Raw genomic sequence first — 7,874 nt, 5'->3', positions numbered from 1 at the left:
ATACCTTAATTTCATACTTTATACTTAGGTGAGCAAAGGAGAGCAAAAGGAATGAGAAACGGGCCAAAAACGGAAAAAATAGGCCAACATAAGAAATCAACACGGCCTGGACTTCTTCACGCGAGAAGACCACATGACTATGTCAATTTGGTAGAATCGAAGCACGACTCACATGGGTAGAACACACGTCCGTGCCATTCTAACAGAATCGAGCAAGGCCTAAAGTAATCGTACATGGGCGTGTCCCTGCCGAGCCTAAGTTGAGTTAAATTTAGAAAAGGCTAATTTTTAGGGCTTTTAGGCATTCTAAAGCCTATAAATACGCCCTAAAGGAAGAGGAAAAGGGAGGCACAGGGAGGAAGGAAGGAATTACTCAAAGAAAGCTGATTGATCCATCTCAGAAGTCGGATTCATCATCAAGACTGTAGATCTCCCATCAATTTCCCTTCAGGAATTTTTAGTTTTCTTTATGTTTTCTATTCATTATTCTTCTGAGATGTTTTCCTTTTTAGTTATGAACTAAATCCCCTAAATACCAAAGGGGAATGAAACCTAAGACGAATCTTGTTATTATTTTCTGAGTTGTATGATAAATATTTGGCTTGTTCTTAATTATGTATTCTTAATTCTTGTCTTGATATTCTATGATATTGATTCAAGTTAAGCTCTTATTCAGAGGAGGAATAGACCCTGTCTAAGAGTACAATTGTCATAATTAAGCGGAGTTGGTTGCACGCCAAGAGATAGGGTGACAAGATTTTGCCGAATTAGGGTGAAACCTAATAAGGGGATCCATAGATCGAGTTAATGCAACCTTAGGAAGTTAATTAGAAAGAGATTTCAATTATTCCACCTAGGGTTAGACGTTGTTAGTCTCGAGAGGGATAACAATATAACTTAGGGATTCCTACGGAACAAGTTAAATGAATAAATCATCCGATTCGGAGTCAGAATAACAAGTGAAGTCTAGGTGGATTCTTCCTTAGGTATTGTCTTAATTCAATCATTTTCCAAAAGTAATCCCCCAATTCTATTTTCTATGAATATTTAGTTTAGTTAATTAGTTAGTTAAAACAAACCCCATTATTCTTAGGCTAGATAATAAAAAGACAGTCATTACTAGTACTTTTAGTTCCTTTGGGTTCGACAATTCGATCTTGCTAAAACTATACTACTGTTCGATAGGTACACTTGCCTACATCGTGATAATAGTTGGTTTCAAGAACGATTAATTATAAATTTATAAAACTTATCACACAAAATCACGTATCAACTATGGTGTGCTTATGTCCGAAAGTGAGAACAAGTTTGATAGAAAGTGCATGTGTGTTTGGTAAGCATAAGAAAGCTTGTCATGAGTGAGTCGATATATGAGGAGTACGTGTTTGTCTTTAGGGTCTTTAAACGGGTCCATCGGGACTAAAAACATGAATCTTTGAAAGGACAAGTCGATAACCATGGCATTGAGGGACCATAACGTGTATGATCGTAACTGGTGGGTTATGGCATCATATGGAAAATTTTAAAGAAGGTTATTACCTAACATGTTTCTTTGTGTGTCCCAGAATGATTAGGGAAAACCTTACTAATTATGTGTCTAGGCAAATCCTTATCACCTAAATCACCAGGAGAGGGACAACCTTTGTGGCAAAAATCTGGATAGGAAAGCCATTGTGGCGAGTATTGAATGTTAAAGAATGCCTTTGTGGCAAAACTCTAGATAGAAAAGCCTTTTCTGGTGAGTAATAAATGTTAAAGAACGCCTTTGTGGCAAAACTTTGGACAGGAAAGCCTCAGTGGCGAGTACTGAATATTAAGGAATGGCTTTGTGGCAAAACTCAAGAAAGGTAAGCCTATGTGGTGAATCTCTTCAAGGAAATGCCTTTATGGAAAATATCTGGACACAAAAGCTGTAATATCCCTTACCCGTATTCGACATCCGAATAGGGTTTGAGGTGTTATCGGACTTAAACATTTACAACATGCAAAATCAGGTCACAAAATTTCATCCAAACTAAAAGTTGATTAAATACAAGATTATATTATTCTCTTCATGGACCTATGAGGTCCAAAACATACATTAAAAGCAATCCAAAACTAAACCGAGAACTTAAGAAAAATTCCTAGGTTAAGCCTCACACGCCCGTGTAGAGGTATTGCACAAGCACGTGTGCTTTGGGACACGTCAGTGTCTCTTACCCGTGTGAAAGTTTTTGAATTTATTTTTCATTTCAAACCTACAAGGGTTTTCACACGGCCAAGCACACACCTGTGTCCCTCACATGGCCTGGCACACGCCCGTGTGGTAGTCCGTGTGATTTTAGCGAACATTCTGTCTATGACATCATCATGTAATTCGAGGCACACGGCCAAGCACACGTCCATGGCCAGAGGCCATGTCCTCAACACAGTTGAGACAGACGACCGTGTCTCTGCCCGTGTTTTTACTGCCATGCAAACTGCCCTAAACTTTCAAGGTGCAGGGGACACACGGTCGAATGACATGCCCGTGGGGCTGGTCGTGTGTCACACACGGCCTAGACACACGCCCATGTGTCTACCCGTGTGGATCATTTGAACGCTATTTTCCAAGCAATTGGTCACCTTTAGTCAATCATACACCCTAATCCTTTAGTCATACCACACCAATTTCATAGTTTACCATATTCCTTACTATTACTCCATTTTGGGTATCAAATCATGCAACCAGATACAAGTAATTAAATAGACATCCATCAAACAAAACACATCATTAACACATACACAAGTTAGTATGCATGCAAGGGTAGATTTAGGGATACATCCCAATCATTAACATGGACCAAATCACACGACCATATACAATAATTAATACTCAAATGAGTCATTACATTGGCTACTTCAACATGACACATATACACAAAGTAGAAAAATTTCCTATACATGCCATGACCATAATAATTAAACCATTATACCTAAATTTCTTGAATATAGTGTGATTCGAGCTCCGATGTCCCCTGATCCTTTGAGGTAGCTTGACGTATCTAAAGAGCTGTGAAAAAAGAGAAGGGTAAGCTATAAAGCTCAGTAAGTACATATACCAATAAACTACATTTTTCATTAATTGATAATCTAAGCATAAATACTTATAACATCATCATACTTTTCATCATATCATAAATATATAACTTACCTTTCACATTCATATACACATGCTCACCCAAATACATACCTTCTTATAATATCGTCATATACCAAGTACTCATAGGGTTTTAGTACATACATGTGCCCTCTTGCATACACATGGTTTTCTTAAATTACTTTCAGAATTCACAATACATTACCCGTTGAACACTTGGAATATGATTCAGATACACAGAAGAAATGCACTGAAGTGCCTGAATGTAGCCTTGGTTACCTGACACAATATGCACCGAAGTGCCTCTTATTACAGAATCATGTGCCGCTCTCAACGGGGGCTACTCAAAGAGCAAAAAAGTATCCGAACACAACTCAGGATACCCAGCACCCGGACCCTAGCATGTATCACATATCAAATGAGCTAATAAAACACATAGTTATCCTAGTGACATGTCACTTGTATCCTTAACTATTCCTAAGGTTCAAACGGGATTTTTGACTTCCAAAACTTTGCCTGACGTACTTTAATTGTGGCTTCATTCACATAACAATAATCTCATAGTCATATAGCATAGCAATATTCTCATCATAATAGCAAAACATCAAAACATGATATGCAATCAAAATAACCAATTTAAGCATGTTAAGCATACAAATATCAATCAAACATTTATTAGCAGTAATTAATGTGTTTATTTGCATATGTACTTACCTCGGTACAAAATATTAGAGAACGAGCCTAAACCTCATAAACCTTGTTTTTCCCTCGATCAATACTCGTATCTCGATTCTCTTGATCTATAATTGTAATACCCCTACCCGTATTCATTGCCGAAATAGGGTACAAAGTATTATCGGAGTTTACAAATTAAAATTTTTTTAACTTAATATAACCCCTTTATAGATATCTAACCTTCCATGAAATTTTAAACCAAAAATAATCCACATCAACTAATCTAATTCAACATATTTTCAAGATAAATTCATGCATATTCATAAAATAACGTCATCACATACCCAAAACCAGGTTTGTTATCCATACTAATGGCTAACTTTACATTCATTTCACGTTAACATTTACTTTATTAGCTTATACATGCCATTGATTTCCAAAATAAAGTTTCTTTATATACCGAAATCCTGAGGTTAATAGTGTGATGTGACTCTGACCAAATCCGACCTCTGAGCTTTTAACACTACAAAACAGGGGAAAATGAAACAGAGTAAGCACTTTGTGCTTAGTAAGCTCATGCAACAAGAATTATACTTACCTAATATTTTCAGTACAATACAATAGACATTCCTATATCCATTCAATGCATTATTACCCTAACATGCACAAACTCAACATTCAAGTTAGTACATAATTTCCATGTACCAATAATATATACTATGATTGATGAGCTCATCAATACATGATTTCCATTTTCTTATATTTTTTTTCATATTAGTTGTGACACCCCTAATTTGACCCTAGTCGGAAAGTGGTTTCGGGACCACAAAACCGAGTCACAAAAATAATTAATTGTTATATTTTATGCTTATTATTTATGAATAAGTATGTGTGAAAATTTCATGCTTTAAATTTTGTCATTTGGATGTGAAATAAATAAAAAGGGGCTTATGTGAAAAATCTTGAAAATGTCATAGGTTAATTGGAAGTGGCTAAAAATTGCATGGTTTGAAGCATGAGGGACTTGCATGTCAAACATTCCTTTTTCTTGGTAGTGGACGGCAATGATGGGCATGAATGACACATTTTGGCATTTTGTGCTTTGTATGTTAGTAAATAATGTTAATAATATATTTGTTTATATTAAAGAAAGTGGTTTCATAAAATAGAAATAATAAAAGTTAATGAAATAAATGAATAAAACATGTTTGAGGTGAAAATAACAAGGCCATTTCTTCTTCTTCTTGCCGTGAGTTGAGAAACAAAATAAAAACCTTTGAGCTTAGGGCATTCGGCAAAAGAAGACTTCAAATAAGGTAAGGTTCATGTTATTTTCTTTGAAAAGTTGTGAATTTTGGTTGGTTTTGAAGCTTGCAACAAGACCCATGTGAAAATTTTTGTGTTCATGAAGCATGTAGCAATCGGTCATGAGCTTAATGGGGTATATTTTGTATGTTTGATGATTTTGGGAGGATAATTGATTCTAGTTGAGTATGAATAAACTAAATGTGCTTGATGGCTCAAATGAGTTATGAAAGTTTTTATAAATGTATGAAAGTCTTCATGCTATGAAAAATTCGGTTGAAATATGGATAATGAGAGCTGTCATTTAGGTTAAGACCAAAGGAATGATCAATAGGCATTAAAGGGTTAAATGTGTGAATTTAAGGTATAAGAACCTATAGGTATTTACATGGGTAATGTTAAAAATTAATGTGGTATATTCGGCTAAATGGGTGATAATGGTTTATAATGTTGAATTGAATTATGATTATGTACATTAGAATTAGATATAACAAAAAAAAACTATGTGAATTTGGATGCAATATTACATTCGGCCTAGAGGCATTAGATGAACATTTGTGGAAATCTCAAAGTCTTGAATAATGGTGATTGTAAGATGATGTAAAAATCATTGAATTATATGCATAAGTAGTTAGCAAAGTGATTAAGCTACCGAATTTAATTATTAAATGAGTTCTAAGCTTGCTGAATTTTGAGATGTGATTGGGAGTAAATTTGACATGAGCATATTTTGTTAATGATATATTGATAAATGTGGAGTTATGATACCATGATATGAACTTAATTATCAAATTGCTGAATGCGTTTATAATTAAGTAAGGTTAATAATAGGGCAATGAGTGGCTAGTAGAATCCAGTAGTCTTCTTGTTATATTCGGCCATGAGTTTGTATAATTGGTTTGTAATAGATTAAATTTGTTTATTCAAGCTCAAGAGCTTAGGGAGTCTAATTCGGAAAAGAGAAAAAAGCTACCTAACCGAATAGTCGATCTGTAATCGTTCGGCAATTTCCGAGGTAAGTTCTTAAGTATTTGAGTTTGATTCCTTTGTAAGTTTTAAGTGATTAAACGTTGAGTAAATTCAATTATAATAGGACATGATGAGTTGATTTAATAAGATATGATGTGGCCATGATATGTTCTAAGCTCAAATGGTAAGTTCTTAAGTGTTTGAGCTTGGGAATTTAAGGGTAATTTGAAATAGTCTGCTTAGGACAGCAGCAGTAACGTGACTTTAGAAAATCACCATAAATTTATGGATTTGAATTAGAGGCTGAATGAGACATGAAATTAAAGCTTAATGAGTCTAGTTTCTTATAAAAGAAACTGTGTAAGCAAAAGAATTTCTGATAATGAGATACTTAGAGTTGTGTGAGACAGCGCAGAATGACACTGTAATCCTCTGTTCTGTTTTAAGAAAATCATTATAAATTGTACAAAAATGGTTATAAGATAAAATTTATATGCTTATACTCCTTAATGAGTCTAGTTTCAAATGAAATCAAATAAAACACATTTTGAATTCTGTAAAATGAGAAATTTGATTCGTAGTGAAGAGTGGTCAGATTAGTCAAACAGTGAAACAGGGGAAACTTTAAGAAAAATCTGGTATTGATTTGCCAAACCTAAAATTCTGGAAATTTTATGGATGGAAGATATACGAGTCTATATTCAGGAAAAATTAACGGAAAGTGATTTGGAGTTTTGTAGCTCCAGTTATAAATAATTTAGTGACTATTGCTCAGGAAAAATAGCTTGTGCTGAATTTGAGATTGTGTTGTAAACCTTGATAAACTTGTTTTAGTTGCTCATAAGCTATTGATTAAACCCATACGTGAATTCTAAATTGTGATATTGGAAAATGATAGATGTAGATTCAGCCAAGACAGTGTGTATACGTGAAAGTATATGTGGTATGTGAAGTATATTTGGATAATTGTGATGTGAATACATGAAAATCTATATTTTGATTTAGGATTCTATGTGATGGATGTGAACATGCATATACGTGATAAGGCCTAATGGCCGATGTGATGAATGTGAAAGTGTATATATGTAATAAGGCCTAATGGCCGATGTGATGAATGTGAAAGTGTATATATATGTGATAAGGCCTAATGGCCGATGTGATGAATGTGAAAGTGTATATACGTGATAAGGCCTAATGGCCGATGTGATGAATGTGAAAGTGTATATACGTGATAAGGCCTAATGGCCGATGTGATGAATGTGAAAGTGTATATATATGTAATAAGGCCTAATGGCCGATGTGATGAATGTGAAAGTGTATATATATGTGATAAGGCCTAATGGCCGATGTGATGAATGTGAAAGTGTATATATGTGATAAGGCCTAATGGCCGATGTGATGAATGTGAAAGTGTATATATGTGATAAGGCCTAATGGCCGATGTGATGAATGTGAAAGTGTATATATGTGACAGGGCCGAGTGGCCAACGTGATGGATGTGAAAGTGTATAAATGTGATAAGTCCCGAAGGGCATTTGTGTCAGTACTATATCCGGGTTAAAACCCCGCAGGCTTTATGCGAGAATATTATCACTGATTAATGTCCGTAAGCTTCGTGCTCGTACTATATCCGAGCTCTAAAGACCCGATGACTACGTGTGGGGATTTTGTCCGGGTAAGACCCGATAACTTCGTGTGGGGATTTTGTCCGGGTAAGACCCGATAACTTCGTGTGGAGATTATGTCTGGGTAAGACTTCGTAATAAGAATTGCTTATAAATATACTCAATGCGAAAGGTTAAACAGG

Source organism: Gossypium hirsutum, chromosome A02 (genome assembly GCF_007990345.1).
Source record: "Gossypium hirsutum isolate 1008001.06 chromosome A02, Gossypium_hirsutum_v2.1, whole genome shotgun sequence".
In the NCBI taxonomy this organism is placed as follows: Eukaryota; Viridiplantae; Streptophyta; class Magnoliopsida; order Malvales; family Malvaceae; genus Gossypium; species Gossypium hirsutum.
This window is presented reverse-complemented; position numbering follows the sequence as displayed.